Consider the following 27,346-nt stretch of genomic DNA (forward strand, 5'->3'; position numbering starts at 1 on the left):
AGAGTAGGAACAAAGATCGACTGGTGTATCAAGAGTTGCAAGTGATGGGGCCACGGTGGCACAGTTGGTAGTGCTGTCGCCTCACAGCTAGAAGGTCCTGGGTTCGATTCCCGCTCGGGACGCTGTGGGTGCTGGTGGCATGCCTCCTCCTCCGTGTCATCAGTGCCCATAACCGAGGTGGGGTTGGCGAAAGGGCCCCCCTGTGTGGAGTTTGCATGTTCTCCCCGTGTCCCCGGCCTAGGGTACACAAAAAACATGCAGTAATCCTGGTCTCTAAACTACCTCCCCATGGCCAGCCGGGGGCGCCTGATGGAGGGGAAAGGAACTGGTTGGAATAGTGTTCCTTCCACATGCTACGTCCAACCAATGCTCCACATGCTCAAACTCCCCCCTGTCAGGTGTAAAGGAGCAACTTGGACACTCAGGCATGAAGGAAGCATGAGTTCAAGTCTGTTGCTCTCCCCATGTCCCCCATATATGGGGAGTCGGGACTAGGCTGGCGGAGGGTGTGCAGAGCCCAGGATCACATTGATTAGATAATTGACACAGGGGTGAAAAATGGGTTACAAAATCGTGGGATAAAAATTATAGAATTAAAAGAGTTGAAAGAGTTGATATATACAGCCAGGGAAATGACACACAGACCAATATTGATTTACAATAACAATAACTAAAATGGGTTCTAACTAGCTTCCATGTGGTTGTTCTTTACAAACAGATCAACACTGCTTTGCAAAAAGGTAAGACAAATAATCTTACCTGACTAGTTGTAATGGACTATGTTGTACATAAGGTGGCAGCATTGTCCATTGTTAGATACTGTATGCAGTATACCTGGCTGGTTGAGACCACCACTGTTGGTGGTCAAGGTTTAAAGGAACAACTTTAATCACTCAATCACCCATAACTGTACTATTACAGGTTACAGAGAAGGGAAAAAAGATCCATGTTGATTAAGCTTTATGGCTCTTGCCTGCTCCTTAACTTGCTTAATGCATACAGCACCACATGAACAGATTTGAAGTAGCAATGCCACAATGTAGAAAATACTTAATGTAAAAGGCTCAAACATCCACATTTGTCAACCTTTTTTGAAAACTCAAAATGTGTCACGTCACATGGTCTGCTATTTTGAATGAATTAAGTGAGGCTTAATTGGTTAATGTATACATTGTGTTTTGTATTAATAATCTACAATGTAACATGTAACTGATATAGTCAGTAGGGTTATGGGCTACGAATGAATAAGTTAATTCATTTCCATCGTGAAAGGCAGCATTTAACGTCCAGCACAATGGCAGAACGGCATAGTAATTAACATTTGACTCCAGTATTTTCCGCAGTAACTTATCAGTGTACTCGGGCATTTCTTTGGCCTCACTCACACCTTTACAACAGACTGATGTATGCTTGTTGTATACAAAGGGTGTGATACATCTTGCCCCAAGTCACATGGTTTGACACAACATTTGTGTTGTAGGAGGGGGAGGAGGGCAGTCAAAATGTTGCCAAAATGTTGTATCAAACCATGTGACTTCCATTGGAAATGCATTGGGGCGGCCATGACACTTACATCTTGCTTACATCATCAATAATAATAATAATAATAAAAAACTTTATTTGTATAGCACCTTTCATACATAAATGTAGCGCAAAGTGCTTCACAGGGCAATGGGCAATGTTGTATGCTAGATCGAAAGGTGTGAGTGAGGCCTTAGGCTATTTGAGTAAAAGTGTCAATACTGCAATATGGACATTTTATGAAAGAAATGTCTGGAATTCAAAATTTACTTGAGTAAACGTATATGTAACGTAAGTAAGTAAACGTAAGTATTGTGCAGATGTCCCATCTCAGGTTTTAAAATGTATACAAATCTTTTGAAAAGATAGATCTGCTATATTCAAATAGCCAAAATGTATATAGGGCTGAAGTGGTTAATCATATTGTTTTGTAATAATAATCAAAATCTGCAAAGTACCAACTAAAGCTGTAAAATTATTGTAGTGGAGTAAAAGTACAATATTTGGATCTGAGCTGTAGTGGAGTAGAAGTAAAAGCATTGGATATTGGAAATACTCAAGTAAAGTACAAATACCTCAAAATCGTACTTAAGTAAGTACATTTCCGCGGGGAACAGCCCGAGCCGTCCTCGTGTGGAAAGGGCAATGTACTTTCCACCACTGTAACTTATCCACCCATATCCACATTATAGCTGCTGCTGCCTATACTCAGTATGCAACAGCTTCACTTCCAATACATTGTGCGAATGGCGTAGGTTTACTGTCTGCACCCCCGGCTAAATTCTTGCCTTTAAACACTCTGGGCTGGATTTTGAAGGTGCGTTTTACCATGTGGTAATACATAAATTGGCCTCGCTCTGCGCACAATCGTATTATGAAAGCCTTATCGTCCCGTGTTGAACGCACACACATATGGAATACGACGTTGCTGAATATTTTAGCATTGTGGGAGTGTCCATATGTTAATTATTTTCGCTTTGCGCAATTTGCTATTAAGCCCCTTGACCTGCGCATAACGATTAGACGTGGGTCTAGGCACCTCATAAACGCAAAAAGAAAATATAAAGCACTGTTTGATTTTACACTTGAGCGGCTCTGGGACGCTGCTGTAGTGTTGCCAAGTCTGTTTATTATAAGCGGCTTCTTTTTCTGTAAAGTTGCTTGTAAATATTGGTAGTTGTGGTTGCTTTTCTTGTTTCTAAAGGTTTCTCCTAATGTTGTTTAAACCAGTGATCCTCACACAGCACATTCCCATGTCAAGGATCCCCAGATGAATGCATTTGCCCAACTAAGGACGGCTAATACAAAAATGTAATTAAAATTTTACTTTTGAAAATAGCAGATCTACCAGCTCACAATGAATCACATTCATTCATTAAAACTATGAACTCTGACTGCAGGCGGATATATAATGATCATTATAACAATGTGCAAGAAAATATTTAAAAAGATGGAATATTTGTGGACAATCAAAATATGTTTTTTATTTTAATGTGGTGTCATTAAAATTAATCTGGATATAGCAGACTCACTATCTAGAAAATAAAAACATGGCACTTCATTTAAAATAGGTTACAGACCCCTGTTATATGCGCTTATTTTGGGATTATTTTTATAGACCTATATTTACTTGTTTCTCTGAGACATGGCAACAACGTCTTTTCATTGCGTCTTTTTATTAAAATGTTGAGATTAGAAACGGCCATAATTCTTTCATTTCTCAACCTTAAAAAAAAACAAAAACATATCCATAATCCTTGGGAAGTTTGCTTTCATACGCTGTATCACACTCGAGTCAAGTCTTCTTCAATAAAATGCTACGAGCGAAGACCATACCATCACGGGACCATACCGCATCACGGGCATACGCACCAGGCATTCAACTCATTACTCATTTCAAATATAATATAATTATAATTTAAATTAAAATATAATTTTACTGGTGTTTCTCAATAGAAACAACTTATTTTGAGGCATAAAGGTGACAGCATGCAGTGCAATAGGAATAATTAACCCAAATGTGACAAAGTCATATGTCATGTCTTCTATGGTGCCAGCCTGAAGAAATGTAATAATAACGATCCCCAAAGTGCGCATTCCGTATGTGACATCAGCTGACTGGTAAAGAAAATAGTACGGACATGTTGATTGGGTAACTCTCAAACACGCCTTAAACACTCCCATGACTAATTCAAGGCCGTTTTGCGCACTCCACGGGGTGTCGAAAGCGCTTCTTAACATGCTTAAAATTGCAATATGACATACCTCACGCCCCCAGCTCATATTACTGTAATAGGTAAAACGCACCTTCAAAATCTAGCCCTCTGTGTAGAATTTTTCCTGTGTCTGTGTGTGTTTCTTGGATCCAACCCTATGTTAGTTTATACAGTTTTTTTTTCCATACTTAAACTCTAGCATTGATTCTTGAAGCCATTGACACAATGCTAATGCATTTCATTTTAACTGTGCCAAACAGAATGCACATTCTCTGCTTTGCACTCAGTTTGCACTTACTTAACTTAACACACTTAGCAAAACTGAAAACATTTGATCCTACGATTTTTAACCCCTTTCTTTCACCCAGTGTCAACCGACACTGGGTCTCCCTCCACCAACCTGGGGAGAGCAGCGGACTGACCTCATGCTTCCTTCAGTGCATGAGTGTCCAAGCCGCTTCTTTTCACCTGACAGGGGGGAGTTTCCCCGGTTGGACGTAGCACGTGGAAGGAACACGTTATTCCAACCAGTCCTTTTCCCCTCCATCAGGCGCCCCGGCTGGCCAGGGGGAGGAAGTTTAGAGACTAGAGATTACTGCATGTTTTTGTGAGGGGACATGGGGAGAACATGCAAACTATACCCTTTTATCAACCCCACCTAGGGTATGGGCACTGATGACGCAGAGGAGAGAACACACCCCCAGCGCCCCCAGCAGGAACCAAGAACCTTCTAGCTGTGATGCGACAGTCAATGCTATACCGACTATGTCACCGTGCCCCCTTTTCTACATTGCTACCCTATTTTCATGGCAGCCATATTGACATAAATAGTACCAATGATAGTAATAAAGGCTCTGTTCCATTTAGTGTAGTACTTTAGTAAAGCCTTTCCAGACAGCAGACATGCACAATATAGCAGCACGCTGACTCAGTTTGACCTTAATGGATCAGAGCCTTAGTTAATACAAAACACCTGTACAGGATCTATTACCCTATACTATTTATGACTATAGCCTAGGGCTGACATGAAAAAGGATGCTATGCCCTATACTGTTGAAAAAGGTATCATCAAGATATTGCAAAATGAGAATGAATAAAGAAAATGAGCGCCGCGCCTGTCACAGACAGGCGCATAACAAGTTCTGTCAGGAAACTCAGTGCCGTCAACTCCATCCACGTCCATCCACTCATCCAATCACACACACTCATTTCATTGTCAGACCGCTCTATTAATCTGGAAGTTTGCACTGCTCATTCCTGCTTACTTTCGCTGCTGTCATGCTGCTGCTGCACTCACCACTGTGCTGCTGTCATGCTCACCCTCCACCACCCCAGCTACCACTGGTTGCTTTGGATCTGCTGTTTATGTACGGGGGATTCAGAGTCCCTACGGTCGGGAGATGCGCTTTATCAGAGTACATAAAAGCAGATCCAATTCATCGCAGAACCATAATAAATATATTCCTCTCCCCCATCCCCCCCTCATCTCTCTCTCGCTCTCATTAGCAGGCAACAGTGCAGCACTATCTCTCTCTCTCTGTTTCTGGCACAACAGCGCCCCTACTGGTTCTAATAGTCATACTGGTGCTCACAGTCACATAGGTGCATAACGTCACATAGGAAAACACATAGGTAGGTGAACACAGACATTGCTGTTCCTTGGAGTGGTTACACCACTCAAAAATCACAGGTGGGATGGTAGTAGCCTGGCTAATAAGCCAGACCGAATCAGCCGTTGGAGAAAAACAAATGCTGACAGTGTTGTGTGATATTAGTCTGGCTTATTAGCCAGGCTAGGATGGTAGTGGCCCAGGTAATGTTCTCAATGGTATCTCCTAGAATGGTGAATCCAGCCCTGAAATGGCTCAGCAGCTATATCGCCGATTCGCCGTGCACATGCCTCCTCCATAACCTGTAGCAGTGGATGGTATCCGACTATCTGTGCATGTGGATTGCACTATATCCTTCTCCAGGCAGAAAAAACCCTCAAATCAGATTCAGAAATGGAGAGTATGGGAGATAAAGAACTGGAAATTGTGGGTGATCACTGAACCAGTTGCAGACCAGAGCTATAAGGCAGAAAGTGAATATGTTGTCACAGATAACAATGTATGGTACCTGAGCATGCTCGGGACCAACTACTACTGTATCTGATGCTTGGGATGTTGTATGTTTAGCCACTTTAAAGGCAACACAAAGAGATTTTATTCAGGAAGATTGTCCAAACTAGTGTGAAGCAGGAAATGTGCTTTATATTTCAGCAGAATAACTTTTCCCTTATATGTTTTCATGGTTTGTGTGTAGGCCTACTGTATTGACACACACAAAAGAGTTTTGCAAGAGTGATTGCTTTGGCAAGAGTGTGGTTTGTATCAGGAGTGTAGCATGTTGCAACAATAGCCTATAGCTCAAATGGTGCCTATATTACTGCCTAAGCAATTTGTAAAAACTTTAAGTGCCAATGTTTACCCTAATTTGTTTTAATTACCAGAGAAAGATCTAACGCCCTCCAGCAGGAGGGAGGGAGGAGAGAGAGAGAGAGAGAGAGAGAGAGAGAGAGAGAGAGAGAGAGAGAGATTGAGAACTGGAGGCAGAGAATAATGGCAAGAGAGGAGAGAAAGAGGAATAACAGAGAGATACTGTATATTTAATAAAATAGGTTGGGGGCAGAGTGGGAGATTAGGAAAAACTGAAATTGAATAGAGAGCGAGACAAAGAAAGAAAGGAGAAATTGGACAGGACCCTAGTATACAGCACCCTGGCCAAATCAATGTGTGCATTTTCAGAGCATATATTTGTATGAATCAATTATGGAACTAACCTAGTATACTATTAAGCTCTTTCTTAAATAATAATAAAGTCATTAAAATCTTAATGTTTTGCCAATTATTTGGGGGACACTTATGATTGAATACTCTCGCAGCCCAGGCCATGGCCCACAGGTTGGGAATCACTGTCCTATAGAGTATAGACTCACTTTTGGCTCCCAAGCTGTGGAATGACCTCACCCTCTCAGTCAGTCAGGACTGTGCAGACTCACTCCTCTTCTTCCACCGCAGTCTGAAAACTCACCTCTTCAGACACTACCTCACCCCCTAGCATACCTCATTCCTCTATCACTTCTGGTTGCCAATATTCTTTTCTTGTTTATGTTATTGGTTATGTTTTTTACATATAGGCTTAGGCTATATGTTTCCACAAATGCTAAGACTGCATTAGACAGACAATGTTTACCTATTTTTTTTGTAGCACAACACAAGGAACAATTGTTTTCTTTTCACTCTATTTCCTTGACCATTTACCTTGTGGTTTGTCAAGTTTGTCAAACCTAGAGGGGCACCATGGATAAGAGCATCTGTATGCCAAACCAAACTGTAATGAGTCATCTCTTATTAGACGGAAAGAGCAAGAGAGAAAAGGAGAGGAGAGACAGAAATTAAACAAAACGTCTGTGGTTTCCGAGGCTAGAAATTAGGAGACAGGGAGATGGAGTGACAGTTACAACGAGGGGCGGACAGAGGAATTAATGTGAGAAACGAGGGCAGAGGGAAAGAGAGAGATGCAAAATGAGAGATGTACCACCTCTATAGTTGCCGGCAGCAGCCAACTCCTCTCCTGTGCCAGGAGCTTTTAGGGGATTAAAAACAAGATGGTGTCATCTCCTAGGAAAATCCCTCACCATTTGCACATTAGATGCCACTCAGTGTCCTGCCAGAGGGGCCTCCTCCAGCAGTCCATCTCAGCATCTGTGTTTCACATGCACCCAGCGTGGGTGATAAAGGCTACAGCTATCACCATAAAAGACAACGACCCAATTCTCCCCTCCAATTTGTTTTTGGTCATTTTCTTTCTTTACTGTATCTGTGAAGATATTCACTCTTTTTCACTTGCCTGTTGACCTTATGTAGTCATTTATTTGATTATTGAGGGGTGGTGGTGGTGTTGGGGGGGGGGGGGGGGGGGCTGCTGTTTAGACAGCGGCGACGTGCGTTGTCCAACATTACAAACCCTAACAAGCCTAACCTCAGTCTTAACCAGCCATGTAAGTCCCCTAACCTCATATCAATTTTAACCAGCCATGTAAGTCCCCTAACCTCATATCAATTTTAACCAGCCATGTAAGTCCCTTGACCTCATATCAGTTTTAACCAGCCACGTAGTCAGTTAACAACACGCGCTGAAAAATGCAGCCATAGTGCAGTGCCGCCAGCCGGTCTAAAAACAAACTGCCGTATTCTCCTGAACTCAAGAAGTAGGACCTACTTCTTGAGTTTTTGATCGTGGCTTTATGTGATCATAAAGTAAACCCCAAGGTATAAACCCCTTGGGGTTTCCTTTTGTCTCACCCACACAATCTTTCGTTGGATGTTTAAATACACAAAACATAAGCCCTTTAAAGTGCTTTGGTCGTGGAAGAAAGTGTTCAACTAGAAGCAGACCAGCTCTGCTCTGTTCTACTTTGCTTTGAGTGGCTTTATACTTTCATCTTTTCTATGGATGCACAAATTAGCTCCAAACTTTTTGGCCATGAAAGAACAAGTCGTATTTAACAGCAGTCAATATACATTCTCTTCTGCTCTGCCTTTCTTAACTTGGCTTTTCGCGGCACTGTGGCACAGCTCTGCCTGTGAGCTGTCAGCTGGCTAATGCTGCCAAATGCTTGAGGCCTATGTTTTGTGAATCTGTGTGGCTGCTGCTTGGGTTCTGTTGCCACAGAAGCAATGAGGGGATCGTTTGTCCCCTTTGATGTCGTCTCCTCGCCGACGCTGATGAGGAACCAGGCGAGAGTTGCATGCATGAGACGTGGGCTAAGACTACAGTTCATAGAATACGCCTTGCATGCAGGACAATGCACACACACTCACACATATCTTTGCATGCCTATAGACGCACAAACCCCAAAACACCTCCTCGCGTGCATTCTCACACTGAACCTACTGCATTAAGCCTTAGTTATACTACGTGCTGGTGTCACACACTGAAAATTGCTGATCTACAAGCTCCTCACAGCACGATATATAGCATTATGCAAACATAAATAAATCATACATTAGCATAAGTCCACACAGTGAAAACACACCTTGGCTTTTGCTATATGTTTACCCCTAGCATCCACACTAATGTGGTATTTTCAAACCCCTAAATGGAGATATCTGAAAACACTGCTGACCCTGTTTTGTTATGGAAAGCATTAAACTTTACGGACACGGGACACCTTTTGAAAATGATGCAGACTGTAGCAAACAGACACCCACGTTTGCTGCCTGATTGGGTCCTGAATACCAGTGGTTCATTCAACACGTTATGAATTACCAGCTTTATTGAACTTTGTTGTCTATCTGTGATGCAGTTAAAATCTGCATTTTATAATGCTGCCTGCCCGTACTAGCTATAGGTGTTATTTCAGTATAGTTCTCAAATGTCAAGGACCCCCAAAATAAATGTATTTGGCCACAGACACCAGTCTCAAAATATTTTGTGCCAGGGACGCCCATACAAGATTTGTGTAGTTAACAATTTAGCATATTCTTGAAACATTTTAAACATTTTTCAAGATTTTATGTAAATAGCATTGCCAGCATTGCCAAGCAATTCATTTTCAGTGGACCCCACTTTGAGAACCACTGATCTACATGCTATAGCTGTGGTGTAGTTGAATTGAATTCAGTATTTTATAATGCTACCTGTACCAGTATATATACTGCTGTAGTAAGTGTACTTTATTAGGCTCAGCAATGTGGACCTATTGTATGTGTGTTTGAGACCCATGGTGTAAGTGAGTGGAACGCATTCATGCGGTAAGACATCTTTGTTGGGAACAAGGTGACTGTAGGTGTGATCTTTATTGATGGAGGTGAACCTAGTCAGAAAAGCTGGCACTCGCATGATGCACATGTATGCACACTTAAACATGCACGCACGCACGCACGCACGCACGCACGCACGCACGCACGCACGCACGCACGCACGCACACACACACACACACACACACACACACACAAACACTGCAATCATTTGTGTGTGTGTGTGTGTGTGTGTGTGTGTGTGTGTGTGCGCGCATGCTTGTTGAACTGTATGTGTGCGCTGTAAGAAAGGGTCCTTGGCCAAGCAGTGAACAGCCATCTGCTTCATTGTTGGGAGCCTTACGCTCACACTGAGAGAGAGAGAGAGAGAGAGAGCGAGAGAGAGACATAATGATGGCAGGGGAGGGGAGGAGTAGAGGACAAGAGAGTGAGAACAGAGGTCAGAAGATGAGAGAGAGAACAAGAAGAGGGTGAGATGGATGGATGGATGTGATCATGCTTAGTCTTTCACACCCAGAAAAAACCCTGAGAAGAACAGCTAATGTGTTGGGCATCCCACAGAGTGTGCACGCACGCACGCACGCACGCACGCACGCACGCACGCACGCACGCACGAATACAACAATTTTCAACTATATATCTTCATATAATTGGTCATCACTAATGCTCATTAAAAGATCGTTCACTTCAAGGGAAAAGGCTCGCTCAACTCAGACCGTCTTTTAAAGGTTCAGGCGTGTGCTGGGTGCAGATTCAAAGAAAACATATAGCAAGAGAATAAAATCTGCACTCTCAGTCGTAGTAAGAATCTTGTTTAATAATATTGAGGATCTGCAGCAGCAGTCAAACCGGACAAACACGTCTCAGTGTGCAGGCCTTCGTCAGTGTCAGAACTTCAAGATCGTACCATTTAAACACACTCTGCATCTCATTTGGCGGGCTATGGATAGTTCAGACATAATTGGAAATAATTGGATCAGATGAGAGCGTGGGTTCATTCTTATTTTTCAGTTCAGAAACCTGTCCACCGATGACATCATCGATGGGGATTCTATTGTATGATTGCTCAGGTTCCATCCAGTCGTGGTCTTGGTTCTTTGTGTTGACTTCTTGACCTTTCCTCCCTCATAGACAGCAAGCTAGAATAGATGGACTGACTACTTGGCACAGCAACCCCATCCATCAACGCCAATTATTCAGCCAGGAGGGACCTGGTGCACTGTCTGTCTGTCTGTATGTCTACACGTTCCACCTGTTGCAACATGCGTAGACACATACAGAATCCAGCACAGTTCTCCCCGAACCCCCCCATTCCATTCGCCAATAGTTCATTCATATATACTCCCACTAATCAGTCTGTCTGTTTCTCATTCGCTTCAAGCTAACTCACCCACAGTACGTCAGGTCCCTTTATTTAAGCAGTCACTGTTCTCCGTTCACTACATGCTAGCCGAGTCAGTAGTTCAGATGTCGGCGTTCAAATTCCCTCCGCCTCCCCGGCCTCCTCCCTGTGGCATTTAGTTCTGCAATGGGTGATTCTGTGATTCTAATAATTATGGGTTGTACTATGATATGTGGTATCGAGTTTTGTAATGGTTGATTCTGTGATTATAATGTGATTTTTGGATTGTTTTGTGTGATATACATCATGTGGTTATGGCATACTGTATTGAAGTTGTTATGTTGTTCATGTAATCATTACATGAACAACATAACAACAAACCCCCCCAGAGCAGAGCACAAGATTAAGACATTACATTCTGGCAGCGTCAGGTTACCTACTTTGGGCATGTCATTATAGGCTAAATCTTGAGCCTTTTTTACATAGCCTGTAGAGCCTGTAGAGTGTAGAATCAGATTATCAATGTTTGCAATGTTCACTACTTTGTGCATGCGACACGGTTATATGTTGAAGTATACAGTAAAATGACAAATAGCATTCATTTGTGAAAAAACATACATTGAAATTATGGAGATAAGGCCTTTGCCCGACAGCGAGGATATGCACGTGCAGACAGACAGCATGTGTGCACCAGGAGGGACCTGGTGCATGCTCAGTGCACACAAACGCAGGCATACAAGCAGACACTTTCTTTAATCATCAAAGCTTTCAGGGTAAGAGGTAGAGTTAATAAGAGGAGATGAGATGAGACAGGTGATGCCTGCGGGGAGAACAGAACGGGTCATTAGAAAACGTTGTTGATGAAGCACATCGAAAAGACGAGCAGAGAAATACAAATCACTATTTATTGCATCACAAAGCTGATGCATTTCATCTCAAATAGGCTTCCTCAGAGCATCTCACAATGGCAAGGTCAGAGTATACATATATAGAACAATCTAATCTAATTTAATCCAATCAGCAATGTGGGCAGCTTTAAGCGTTTATATTTGAAAAACACTGCCATAGTGTAAGTGAAAGTACATTGTGAAATGTGAAATGGGATATTCTGCATAATGAGTAGCCTAATATTTTGAATACAGGTATTTTACAGATTATTTCTACATAAAAATAATTCTGAGTACTTTCACCACAGAATATCCAAAGCAAACATGAAGACAAAAGATTAGATAGGGACAGTAACCGAAAATGGAGAGGAGTTGTCCCAGCCAGACTAGCTGGGTAGATGGAAGGAAATGATTAATTCTTTCTCAGATCCTAAGTGGCCCAAAGTAGAAGGCCATCGGGGTGTGACTCCTGTGGCTGCAAAAAGAGTTCCCGTTCTGGAAGTCAGTGGGAAAATGCCCTACTTCTCACTTGATTTATTACCTCAGTAAATGTTCCTAATGAGTTTATGTTTTCAATAAAGCTATTCTTTTTTCGATCTTCTTCAATACATGTTTATTTTGTAAATAATTGTCCCATTTAGAGTAAAACAGGTGCTTTAAGTGGCTACACAAGCCATATATAGTAAATTGTGGCTGCAAAGAGCCTCCTATTACCAATACCAACACTTTTGCCTAAATTAGGGCTTCAAAACCAGACATTGTTAGCTCTGTCCGGTACATTTTCTTCCAGGTAAGAATGTTTAAATATGAATGTTAATTAGCCTGACAGCAAATAGCATGAGTGGATAATAAACATTACAGAGTAGAAATTGATAACCAAGACCTATCCATGTTCATGGATAGGTGACAAAAAAAGGATGCTGTGATGTACTGCCAGCCCATCTCTCCTTGACTGCGCCTGGATATGATGCTGCGCTTTATGTTGCGTTATGATTGAACTGGCAGCGAAAGCTCATTACGGACGCAACATCAACTCAATTATAGATTTAATAGATCCCACAGCCTAATAGTGCCATCAATCATTGGCAGTGTGTTAACATTATTTAACACAGCTCCAGTTTCTTAGCTCATGCAGCGTCAGACATGAGTGGGTTGCCCCAGTACCCTGCATGGGTCCATTATTAGAAAGTTGAGTGAGGGTTCTGTGAAGTAATTAGACATCAGGGACTGATGGAGTGCTGTTTCACGTCATGCGTGACCTTCACACGTCATTCCATCAGACGTGGCGCGCTCCAACATGCATTAGCTTGACAACCAAGGTTTCTCTCTAAAACAGTGCTTCTAACAGTGGTTCTCACTCAGCGTGTGGTATAATAACTCTGCAATTTGGCTCCATTTTCAGAGTTCAAATTACACAGAGGATTTCACAGTGCAGATTTGCGTCTCAAAGATACAAATCTTATCGAACCGGAAGTCCTAGTCCTAGTTTGAGAATCACTGTTCTAAACGTTTCAAAGGTAGTCACAGATCTATAGGGATTCAAGCCTGAAAAGGGCTATTGCTTTCGTATACATTTTTCAACTTCTTCTTCTCCTGCTCAGTGAGATGGTAGTACAGTAGCTACCTGACGAAGACCCACAAGGGTCGAAACGTTGTTCATTAAAGAACTTTCCTGGTTGCAGGCCCGACATTATGTGAGCTCTATATTACCCGGCTTCCCTATAATAAGCCTAATGCTAAGCCTATTGATGAATTTCTGTCTTTTGACCCAACGATTAAGGGCGCCATTTCAATATTATATTTTATAATTTCAAATTCGAGGCCAGCGCCCTTAGATAAGATAAAGGCCGACTGAGAACATGATCTGGGGCTCACACTGTCTGATGAGGTATGGGATTCTATTTTTTCTTCTATACACAAGTCCTCTCTTTGTGCACGACATTGCTTAGTGCAGTTTAAAATAGTCCATAGAGCTCATATGTCTAAGGCTAAACTGGCTAGTATTTATCCTGACGTAACTCCTACCTGTGACAAGTGCATCTTAGCGGTGATGCAACTTTGATCAATCAGTATTGGATGTGTCCGAAATTACAACCATTTTGGGGGAATGTGTTCAATACTCTATCCAACATTCTACATCAAAATCTAGACCCAGATCCCTTAGTGGCTCTCCTTGGCACTGCTGGAAGGGATGACCTTCCTCTAACACGCATAGAGTGTCGTATGGTCGACTATGCTCGCTAGGCGTGCCATTCTGCTCAAATGGAAGGATGCTGCCCTGCCCGTGCTCCGTCAGTGGCTTCGTGATATAAGACCTGGGGCCCGTTTATGACATTCTACCACAACACACAAACTGCATAGTGTGCCGTGCCTATGCCTCGGCCAACGCCAAACCACAACAGAAACAAACTGCATAGTGTGCCGTGCCTATGCCTCGGCCAACGCCAAACCACAACAGAAACTAAATCTGCTCTGCTATGAAAAATCTGCTTTTTATTATTATCATTTTTTTATTATGTATGCTTGTATTTTTTATGTGTGTATATATATATATATATATATATATTTATATATATATATATACACACACATAAAAAAATTCCCAGCTAAAAATCTGAAAAACGCTCTGTGTGCAGGGACTTTAAGGGTCCTCCATTTTCAATTCATCAAAACATTTAAAGTTTAAACACAGGCCTACAAAAGTACAAATATACAAATATACAAAGTAAATCATCACATGGTTAGAAAAAAAAGTCAAACGTGTGTACTGTGTACAGTAGCCTATAGAAATAAAGAGAGGGGGGAGGAGGGGGGACTACTGCCTGTGGGCCAAGAAGGGACTATTTCCTCCAGTGGAGGGACTCTAGTCTACTTGATAACTAACTACCTGAGGCGGAGCTATACCATATGCATATAGAGAAGTCCCTCTCAGTCATTCAGGTTTGCGGAACTTTGCGCCACTTTTAAAAAATGTCATCTTCATCTCCTCCTGTGTGACTGACTGACTGTGAATGGCTTGCAACTTGAGACCAGCGAATTTGTCAGGAGAACCAGTGTTTATTCAGCGCCAATTAAGAGGTGAGTTTAAGATTTTTGGTGTAGAAGGTATAATGCTACTGCTGCTGCTGCTCGTAAAGTCGTAATCGTGTTTTTTGTGTTTATTTCTGGATGTGGCCATGCGGTATACCGCTCTTCCTACAACAGGTCGGGCATGGCATCAAGTGAAGTCACTTAATTTGCTTGAGAAAGGTTAGGCTACTCGTAGGAACTGGGAACATAAATTAAACAAACATAATTATTATTAAAATTACCATTGTCATGAAATTAATGCACTATGCGCTTGTTCGGAATTCGGAGCTGCTGCTGTACCACCTGTGTTGTCGTGTAGGCTATATGACGCATCTCTTGTGACGCATGTTTTATGTCAGCAACTGTCTGTGAGTATGTCACAGTCACTCTGCAAGTTTTAACACTGTTTTTAACTTTCTTATGACATCATGTCATGAACTCACACAGACACACAGACACTTGTGCTCTCTTTGTCTCTCATTTATCCGAGATAATCATGAAATTGGTACAGCTGGTATATGTATGCCTGCCAAGGCTACTGCAAGGTGGTAATCAATTGACACTATAATTGCATACAACACAATTGCATTCAGCACAGCAACTGAAAAATATTTGCCCCTGTAGTGTATTTATAGCCTATTTTATTATATGTTGTGGACCATTCATGTGTGTGGCGTCACGCGCGCGTGCGTGTGTGTGACAGTGTGACTGCATAGTGTGTGTGTGTCACAGTGACTGCTGTGTGTGTGAGGCCGCACAGCAGGCTTTGACTTTTTACTGGGGCCAGTTTCGAAATGCAGCCACCTAGCTGTAGGTAACTGTAAGTGCTCTTTTAGAGCGTAGGTGGATTCACACTCCTTAATTAGGCTACTGTATGTAGGGCCTTCCAGATTTTCGTGGCATAGCAGAGCAGGAGACCAATTTAATCCCTTGTTTGAGCCAAATCTGGGTTGAACGTGATTTGTGGAGCTCCCTCTGGTGTTGTCATTGAGTTTTCTTTAGTGGTGCCCTTACCGAGCTGTGTGTGGGTGGCTGGCTGGCTGGCTGGGTGGTAGTTACGTGTCTGGGTGGGTATGAGCATGAAAACAGCATGGTTGTTTTTCACCACCTGTGCGCAACCTAACACACACACAAACACACACGCACGTATTAACTGTATATATGATGATTTCGGGTGTGCCAGTACAGTACAGTGACAGTACAGTACAGTAGAGGGACCGCCACACGGTGAAGCCCAACACACACCGGGTGCTGGAAAATAGAACAGTGGCGTATCGGAGCGTCAGACGAGGCGTGAACGCTAGGTTAATTGAAAATAACGGAGGCGGTTGTTTTGACGCGCGGCGTTCGCAGACGGTGTGTGCAAGGCTTAACTCTGCATGTCATTTCTCAACAGTTTCGGACGTGGGGCGGCACGTCGGAACCGGCCCGGCCCCCTGGGCGCGTTCCTGTGGGTCTGGAACCCCCCCCCCCCCTGGGAACCCCCACACGGAGTTGCACCACTCACTTCACAGGTGATTTTTTTAAAGTAGTTTGACAGACTGTATATGGGTATACAGTTACAGTATAACCCTAATCCTAACCTCAGTCTTAACCGGCCACGTAGGTCGGACACTAACCTCAGTCTTAACAGTCTGGCCACATAGGTAAATATTTTTGTAAATCTCTATGGGAAAAATGATTGGCGATTTTTCAGTGGAACCAGAAAACCACACCCACTGCTGTGCCCTATAGCCAGGTTACAGGCATGTGTATAAGCGACATTGCACTTGTTTTTCTGTAAAGTTTCTTCTAAATTGTGTTAGTTTGCTTACATTGAAAAGTACGTTTGTGCAAAATGCCTTCTTGTACCCTGTCACTTTGTCACTGCTAGTGTGAAGTTACGCAGAAAGAGAAACAGATACACAGGTGGAAGCTGGTAACCGTGTATATATTTTGCCAATGACTCTCCTCTATAGATGAAATTAAGCACATCTTGACACCGCGCAGCATTGATTGCACACAGCTGGCCTACAGGGCACGGCTCCATGAACGGATTGATCTACTTCAATAAATGTTTTTTTTTATGAATGTTGAGCTGATTTTTGCCAAGTTCCCATGCTGGATTCATTGTAACCCTTCACAGCAGGTCTCTGTGGATATTCTGCTGGATTCAGTCAGGTGTATTTCACACTGTAATGCACCTCGCAAATAGGACTAACTGCTCTATGGCTAATTAGCTTGGCAACCTCAGAGGGCCTGGTGTAGTGGCTGGTACAGTGCTGCTGCAAATGTGTTTATTAAGTTAGATATATTCTAATTACAGTAAATCTCACTTAGCTATACCTTCCTGGAGTCAAGGGATCTGTTATCTACTCAAATTCTAGAGCCAATCCCTGATAATTTCTAAGTTACACTATACTGTATCATACAGTTCTAAGAATAGTGTTACTGTACCTCAAGGGCTAGTTAACAAGTCAAGCGCCCTTTGAATTCTACTAGCATGCCAACCAATATCAATTGGAAGTCCACTATTGCATCGTGCCTTTTCATATGCTTCCACCTAAAACATATTGTCATCACAGGGGTTGACACTAAGGTCTCAGAGGCACAGGTCATGTTCTACTTGCCCAAGGGTCATGTCTACTTGCCTGAAAAGTAAATCGTGGCATAGCAGAGCAGGAGACCAATTTAATCCCTTGTTTGAGCCAAATCTGGGTTGAACGTGATTTGTGGAGCTCCCTCTGGTGTTGTCATTGAGTTTTTTTTAGTGGTGCCCTTACCAAGCTGTGTGTGGGTGGCTGGCTGGCTGGCTGGCTGGGTGGTACGTGTCTGGGTGGGTATGAGCACGAAAACAGCATGGTTGTTTTTCACCACCTGTGCGCAACCTAACACACGCACAAACACACACGCACGTATTAACTGTATATATGATGATTTCGGGTGTGCCAGTACAGTACAGTGACAGTACAGTAGAGGGACCGCCACACGGTGAAGCCCAACACACACCGGGTGCTGGAAAATAGAACAGTGGCGTATCGGAGCGTCAGGCGAGGCGTGAACGCTAGGTTAATTGAAAATAACGGAGGCAGTTGTTTTGACGCGCGGCGTTCGCAGACGGTGTGTGCAAGGCTTAACTCTGCGTGTCATTTCTCAACAGTTTCGGACGTGGGGCGGCACGTCGGAACCGGCCTGGCCCCCTGGGCGCGTTCCTGTGGGTCTGGAACCCCCCCCCCCCTGGGAACCCCCACACGGAGTTGCACCACTCACTTCACAGGTGATTTTTTTAAAGTAGTTTGACAGACTGTATATGGGTATACAGTTACAGTATAACCCTAATCCTAACCTCAGTCTTAACCGGCCACGTAGGTCGGACACTAACCTCAGTCTTAACAGTCTGGCCACATAGGTAAATATTTTTGTAAATCTCTATGGGAAAAATGATTGGTGATTTTTCAGTGGAACCAGAAAACCACGCCCACTGCTGTGCCCTATAGCCAGGTTACAGGCATGTGTATAAGCGACATTGCACTTGTTTTTCTGTAAAGTTTCTTCTAAATTGTGTTAGTTTGCTTACATTGAAAAGTACGTTTGTGCAAAATGCCTTCTTGTACCCTGTCACTTTGTCACTGCTAGTGTGAAGTTACGCAGAAAGAGAAACAGATACACAGGTGGAAGCTGGTAACCGTGTATATATTTTGCCAATGACTCTCCTCTATAGATGAAATTAAGCACATCTTGACACCGCGCAGCATTGATTGCATACAGCTGGCCTACAGGGCACGGCTCCATGAACGGATTGATCTACTTCAATAAATGTTTTTTTTTATGAATGTTGAGCTGATTTTTGCCAAGTTCCCATGCTGGATTCATTGTAACCCTTCACAGCAGGTCTCTGTGGATATTCTGCTGGATTCAGTCAGGTGTATTTCACACTGTAATGCACCTCGCAAATAGGACTAACTGCTCTATGGCTAATTAGCTTGGCAACCTCAGAGGGCCTGGTGTAGTGGCTGGTACAGTGCTGCTGCAAATGTGTTTATTAAGTTAGATATATTCTAATTACAGTAAATCTCACTTAGCTATACCTTCCTGGAGTCAAGGGATCTATTATCTACTCAAATTCTAGAGCCAATCACTGAGAATTTCTAAGTTACACTATACTGTATCATACAGTTCTAAGAATAGTGTTACTGTACCTCAAGGGCTAGTTAACAAGTCAAGCGCCCTTTGAATTCTACTAGCATGCCAACCAATATCAATTGGAAGTCCACTATTGCATCGTGCCTTTTCATATGCTTCCACCTAAAACATATTGTCATCACAGGGGTTGACACTAAGGTCTCAGAGGCACAGGTCATGTTCTACTTGCCCAAGGGTCATGTCTACTTGCCTGAAAAGTAAATCGTCCATTATATTATAAAGTGATTATAAATTTGAATTACCGTTCAATTTTAAAACTTTTTTTGTTTTACTTACTAGGACTGTGTGATAAAAACCTGTCATACCTGAATTGGATTTGACTATGGGTTCACACATTATAGGTAAACAGTGCTCTGATTTTACATTCCACAGAACAGAAGACATGTAGAGTGCTCTGGCACGTTCAGTGTTTAGACAGATGGTGTTGTGTTTATAACTGTAGACTGTTGAGTCCCCTCTCAAATGAGCACTTGCCCAGTCAGTCAGACAACCTGAAAGCAAACTCCACCTGCCTGAATCTTGTATTTACCTGCCAGGGGCAGGTGGGCAATCCTTAGTGTCAACGCCTGTATCACATGCCAGAAAAATACTTTTTGGAGGTAGGGCATGCCCTGTACTAAATATTATTGTTTTGAAATAATAATTATGAGGCTACCTACGGGATATGTAATGGATTATAGCCCTATGGCGTTGTACAGTGGGGTGAAGTTGACCTTGATTGTGGACCAGATTATGTTTATGAGTCGCTATGGCATGCAGACTGTAGGATACTTAAAGGCCTATTTGAATCTCTGCAGGAGTGGAGTGTCAATAGGAGGGGGGTCATTCTCAAGCTTTGTTGTCCATAGCTGGAGTCTGGTTTCTTCCTGAGATTGTGAAGTGGCTCTCCGTTTGTTCTGAAATTCAGAGTCGTTGCATTGCCGTTCGAAAAGTAAGTGCAGTCAGTGCACCCTACCTAGATGTACCTGCCCTACTCAGAAGTTGTCCAGGGTGTTGACTTTGAACACTGATGAAAACAACAATGGTGGAAGAGGCAATTGCTGAATGTGTTGTAGACAAGGCTAGTGCTACTGCCAGTAAACTGTTATTATCTGATATCCAGGCAGGTATAGGAAGCAGTGAGACGCAAAACAACAATACATTACACCCTCCACAGGCAAGGTTTGTTGTTGTTCGTAAATCAACAGTGCGCAGTATGACATCACCGCCAGAGCACACAGCAGATTCTGAGAGCGTATTTCAGAACGTGCCCAATGTGTGATGTGGGGTGTGGTGGTACTCGAATGATGATGTACTGATGAGGCATGCAACAAAATGATAATTGGAAATGGGGCGTGACATTTTCTCCTGAGATGGGTAATGTTTGATGTACTGTGTGTAATGCTTACACTACTGTATGTGGAAAGGATTTTAGAGGAATACGAGAATCTCTCAATTTTGTGATCTCAGGCCATTTTACCACCACTGTTACCGCCACACAAAACAGATGAACAAACCTGGAATTACAGCTGACTTTGAAAAACATTCAGCTTTTCCAAAAAATGGCTGCACAGATTTCTGACTGCATTGCATCCTCAAAAGAGGTGGCTGTTAAAAGAGCTTTATATGTTTGTTCAATGTTGTTTTGTGCATCTCTGAGCTGCCATGTGACATGTCAGAAAGTACAGTAATTCTCCAGTTTACATCTTAAAACCTAAAGCCACAAGAGGTTGACACATCTAGCATGTGGAACACAAATAAACAATGACAAGCAAATAAAAACATACCTTTTCATTTGCCAACCAAAAATGCCTTACACCGCGTATCTGCAGGGACGTCATTTAAATTCTCCCTTTTGGCAAGGCAGAGGAGCCTATAACAGAAAGACAATCTGGTAACATGCAATCTATACAACAGAAAATACCTGTCTTCGAGAAAGACGCTGACTGATTGCAGGTTTCTCTGTGTGGAAATGTTGACAACAGTGGATGGATACCTGTTTTCTTTGCACATAATGCATTATTATAGATTATAGATTTAAAAGAAAAGTATAGATAATTTTACAGAATCCAAGTTCACTATCGCTGCTCCAGACCTTTAGCTACTGTTCTACACATCAGCAACACAAGGCCACCCAAGGAGCTACCTGACCAGAAATAACTGTCTAAACCACATGAGCTACACTCAATACTGTTTTTGAGTGTGTGTGTTTGTTTGTGTGCTGGAAGGAAGGTAGTGGCCTATTGCAATTGTGATGCGACTCATTAGGTTTCATGGGGATCTCAGATAGTATTAGACTCTTTACAAATCAACACATTATGCACACACACATTATGCACACACACACACACACACACACACACACACACACACACACACACACACACACACACACACACACACACACACACACACTATCCATCTTTCTGCCATCCTCCTTATTTCTCTCTCTCCTCCCTTATCACTTACAGTTTTTGTAATGCTGCGGTATATAGGTATTTTTTATGATAGTTTTATATGACCACTCTGACTTTTATTAAAGGTCATGGCTTGCAACTTGCAGTCAGACAGCCAGGTGATGCCAGAGGTCACTGTGCAATGTTGTTTTTTGTTCTGTACTCTTTACGACCAGAGGCCAGAGGTAAAGGCCAAGACACAAGGTTTATATGACAGCTCCATTAAGCTGTTACACCGCTGTGTGTGTGTGTGTGTGTGTGTGTGTGTGTGTGTGTGTGTGTGTGTGTGTGTGTGTGTGTGTGTGTGTGTGTGTGTTGTGTGTGTGTGTGTGTGTGTGTGTGTGTGTGTGTGTGTGTGCGTGTGTGTGCGTGCGCGCGCGCGTGCGCGCTGCGTGCGTTAACAACAATAACATCTCTCCTTTTCCTTCCAGTCTAGAACTATTCATTTAGAATACTGGGACACCATCAATGTCACCAATGAGCTCAGGATAACAGTCAGGTACCCCCACAGTAAACAGGAAACCAGATTATTTGGTGTCATCAGTTTATGGCAATACTTACTGTACATTGTCTACACATTGATTTTAAAGTAAGTAAGTAGGTCGGGAGTGGCTTATTGTCGGTATCAGCCGGTAACATGCAGGAGTCTGTCCCCGTTACAATGTGCTAGACCCCTGGGCGATGGATGCTGAGGTGGAGCGCCACACCTACCATCAGCTCCCACTACTTAATAATAGCCCCACGATTTCTGGACCTAAACCGTGCTATTCATACGCTGAGTCGGCAGCACCCGGGATCAAACCAGTGAACTTGCAGCATAGCCCTTGAATAGAATTCCGGGAGTATTTATATATTGCAGTATTGATACTTTTACTTTTTCCACCACTGCTTGATAGACTGCCGGTGAGTGCAGGTGTGTATTGAGTGTGAGTGCTTTTGAAAGTGGGTTCTACAGTAATAATGGTGAGTGTGAGTGCGCAAATAAGAGTGTGGTTTCTTGTATTGGTGTGATATGTGGTCTCAGCCATGCAGCAGCCTCCTGCCTGCTTTGTTCATCTATCTTATACTCTATCTTACACACACGCACACGCACACGCACATACGCATACATTCACAGATGGAATGAATGCATGCAAGACAAGTTGAACATGCTGGAATAATTTAATTGTAAAGCACTTGACCTAGCCTTGTAGACCAGTTCAGTCTTATGCAAAGGTTAATATGTTATTTAAATATAATTTTATTCAGACAGATGCCAGGTTCATTTGTTATATATACAGTATATATATATATATATATATATATATATATATATATATTTTTTTAGGGGAGATTGCCCCGCTTTTGGTGTATGTGCACAAACATTGAGGACGCAAATTCTGATTGGCCGGAATGAGATGTATGTATGATGATGTACGTCTTGTACGATGATAAGATCGACCCTCACTTCACACGGGTGTGATTTTTATTAGACTATTTAGACTGATGCTAGGTTCTTGGTTTACCTATGATCCAATATTACTCAGGCATACACTCACTCTGGATAAAGATAAGTACCGTTAAGTAAGACCCATAGGGCAGGAGCCTATCTCCTGTTTCTGTAGTGTATTGTTGTTTTGGAATAACCCCCTGGACATGACGCTAGTATGTCACTGTGACCAAGCGGGTCACAGCCCAGGGCACGGAAGGACACGACACAGGCAGTTGTTCTCAAGTAGGCTGTTTATTCCTCTTAAGCCAGGGAATTGGTCAACAAACAAACTATCTCAGTCATCAACAGGAGCCAAAACTAAAATGTAACAAGTCACAGAGTGTCCTCAATGTGAATCCCATACTTCGATAACCTGAACTAAACAGTCACCGTGTGACATTAAACATCCAACTATAACAGGCAGGAATGTGGAGTTTTGTGTGGCTCTGTCTGGACCCAGCCTCTGACTGCAACAGAGAGAACACAAGCACATTAGCTTCCTTATATACACAGCAGCTGTCCTTCATTTAATTGACACAATCTGCTGCAGGTGCACCACATGTGAGCTGGCAAAGCCAGCCCTGTCACCCCCATAGAGTATTAAAAGGATAGAGACTGATCTGGCGCGAAGCTCCGCCCCCTCCGCTATTCATGTCAGTGGAAGTTGATCAGTGGCGTCTACTTCCGATTTGGACCACCACATTTTGGTCCACCAAATTTTGGTGGTCCAATGCGGAAGTGCAACCGAGCGCTCAATGTTAAAGCCCAGCTGCACAGGGTTTCCTCATCATGAATCCACGGGTCCGCCTGCAGTCCTTCCTCTTACCACTAGGGCCCCGTGCTTCAACGTTGGAAAGCCTCACTGGCCCCATGGTCACCCCACTCACAGACACCTTGATCCTGCCCCCTGCCACAGTCACGTATCAACGTATTCAGTTTCTGCAGACAGAACAGATGTACAAGTTGTCAATGGGGCATCTACACGGGAGCGTGCTTGTTGACTTGCAAACAAAAATGAGATACACCTGTGATCCACACAAATCACAGCTCTGCACCCTCTTACATGAATTGCACTTCAGAATTGACGTATCTAATATACACTACATTTACGCCCAGGTTAGCAAATGAGGCCAAATGTCTTGCTTTGAGCGCACTCTTGTATACTCATGGATGTTTGTATTATACTCCCCTTAGCATGCTAAGAATGGAACCATCACAACGAATTTAACTGATTTGTTGCAATGAAGGGTTAAATGTTAATGACACCGCGAGCATTTAATCATTTACCGTTACCGTTGGTGGCCAACTAGTCGACCACATGCATAGAGTAGCCGCCCTTAAATGGTCCTATTCTTTATGCTGGCATGTTACGCTTATAGGAATTAGGAAATTAGGAAATGGTAAAGGACTGCCTTTTTATCGCTATTAAGCTGCTACAAATATTGACATAGAATGAATAGTTACATCAAAAATAAGTTGCACACATTAATATTTGCATTTAAATATTTTATATGCACTTATATGTATTTCTTATTATCCTGTATCTATGCTGGGAATGTTTGGCTGCCCAGTATAGTCAATGAGCAGATGGCAGGGGCTAAGTGCTGTCTAATGTTACGATCCAAAACGAACGTCCCAGTTTGATCAAGGGGAGATGTAATTTTAATTAGCCTATATCAAATTAGGAAATTCCCTCTTGGTGCTTAGTTAGTTGATCAGACCCTAGGGTCATGACGTGGGTTATGGGCTACCTGAATGATATGGCTGATGTCAGATAGGAGAGACTGATTGGAGGAGATGGGATTAATCAGCTTCTCTGGAGGATTTCAACACAGGACAGCTTAGTGTGGAAACGAGAATACAGGACTGTTTGAGATCGCCACTGTGGCAAAGTCTGACTGCACAAACGGTGAACACTCCAAGGAGCAAAGCCATTCTTGGACTGTGGTCAAAGACAAGCATTGGCCAGGCCGCTTGGTCAAGGCTTCAGGCATTACTGTCCAGGAGCGTGAGTGCCCTCTAATAGCGTCTAATAGCCATTACTGTTCTCAAAGCATTTTCTTGTCGGTTATCTCTACTTGTTTGCCAGTTCTCCCTGCCAGGCCATGCACCTGTACCGTACCGTACCGTGTTACCTGCAGTAAAGACTTTTGGTACCTGCACGTTCACTTCCTGCCTGTGTGTTCTGATCGTCGTTACTTGACACAGATTGCCTCAGGCAGACTGGGGATTTGGTCCCCTTAAAGGGCCCCTTAGAAGGCCCTTTTGCAACCAGATCCTATTTTAATGATGTTTGGGAGACAAGAAACACTTTCCTGGGGTTTTTATGTGGCTAATATGTGTTCTTAGATATTTTAGTATTTGAAAGTGTCTGTCATGTCATTGACACTGGTCTCACTGCTGGATTACTACAATTACCATAATGCTTTGCGGCACTCACCCCACCTTGTGGAGAGGGGAGGGCCTGGATGTAGTCCAGGAAGGAAGTGATAGTTTGCCTTGCCTGTGCTGTACTAAAAACCTAGTGTCAAATAATTTGCCTAATGAACAGCAGGACTATACTATAGAGGTGACTCCAAACCGAGGAAACTTGTCCAGACTAGTCAAAGACTACTTAAAACTCTCGTATTGCAACAGACTAGCATTTTTTATCTGCACAAAGATTATTTTCCACCATGCAAATTGCAGAAAGCGCTGGGGTTGCAGTGTTGCCATGCCAGGTCTGCTTATTATAAGCGACTTTGGGCTAGTTGTCCTGTAACATAGCTTAATATTCATAGTTGCCCGTTGCTTTATAGTTTGGGCTTATTTCTGTAGTGTAGTTGCTTATTTGGGCTTGCTTTCATGATTCATTACAAAATAGCTAATGTAATAGGGCTCAAGTAGTGAAACTGGTTGCTTCTTTTGGATTTGTTTTCATAGACCTGGTCGCTTGTTTCACTCACAGAATCTGGTGCTTCACACCAAAACAAACAAAGATAGCATCATTTTTGCTAGTCTTGCTTTGGAGTTGATTTGGAGACTGGAGTTGATTGGTATTATTGAGAGTTGATATTGAGAATATGGTATCTAGTTCACACACTACACCAGTAGTCAGATAATTGTGCAAATTTTAAACTGGTATAAAACTGACTTGGCCTCCCTTTAATTCCACTGAATGAAACAGTCAATGCTACTATCACTCTTTTTTGCCGATGGCTACTATTTTTCAGTCTGGGCATGTGAAAAATGGGACTGCCAACTGACGTAATTTGACTGGTTTGATATACAGTAAGTGTCTTTGTAGCAATTTCACAAGCTATTTTTCAGACTGATGGGTATTCTCTAGCTGAAGACCAGAAACGAGGGTGGTTTGAGGGTGATTAACCTTATACATTATCTAGATGAATAGATGCCGGTGTGCATCTGCAGCTGTCCATTGTCAAAACTATGTCGCAACATCTCCAGTTCAGGTAGTATGCCCAGGTAAACTGTGCTATCTTCCCTGGGTTTCCTGTCTCTCTACACTGCCCTATTGAAGAAGAAGATGTTGATTGAGAGGTGTTTTGGAGAGGTGTTGTCGTCTCTTCTTATGGCATGATCTTTCTCTCTACTCTTATTTTGACACAAAGGTACAGTCGCACGAACATAAGATGGTACCACTCTGTTTTTACCTTTCTTTCTCCTTGCTCCAGTGAGTAAAGGTGTGATCTGACTTGTTAACTGGTTCTCTCTCTGCCTCAGCTCTCTATAGTATTTCTCTTTATCTGATTTATTCTCCCTCTCTCGCCTCATTCACTCTGGCTAATGAACGTTCACCGGGGGATGTCATTATTTCTCTGCAGCAATGTTATTGTAATAGTGCAACCCTGCCGTTTCCCTATTTGATCAAACGCTGCATTTATTTCCATAAATGTATGTTCTGTAACTACCAAAAGGTTATGCTGCACTGGGGCTCTGGGGCCTCTGGTTGTGTGTTATGTGTGTGCAGTATGTGCATAATGACTGTGCATAATGACTGTGCGTGTTACAGTATAATGTGTATAGGTATGTGTGTTCCTATTTCCTACCACCTGATTTCTAAAACTATCTCTAAACTGAATTAGTTTGAAACAAAATCACACTGAAACTACATATTGCATCTGTACATTTTCACATTTACACTGGTGCAAAAAGATAAGCAATGTAGTCTGTCTAAGACAAGACAAGACCCTACCCTAGCATTTCGCTGCTTGTACTTGTACTAGACAGGTACCTGTTGGGCACTGGCCTACTCTGGAACGATGAAGTTGGGAATGATGCAAAATAGGGAACGCATGCCCTCACCCTGTTATGCCCTTCTGTCGATGTGTGCGGCGAACTTGAAGTCGGTCTGTCGAGCGGTTCTCGAGATACGTGGATTACAGACGTACATGCGCACAGAGATTCCTCTTTTATTT

This window comes from Protomyctophum bolini (genome assembly GCF_963924005.1).
Source record: "Protomyctophum bolini genome assembly, chromosome: 17".
Taxonomy (NCBI): Eukaryota; Metazoa; Chordata; class Actinopteri; order Myctophiformes; family Myctophidae; genus Protomyctophum; species Protomyctophum bolini.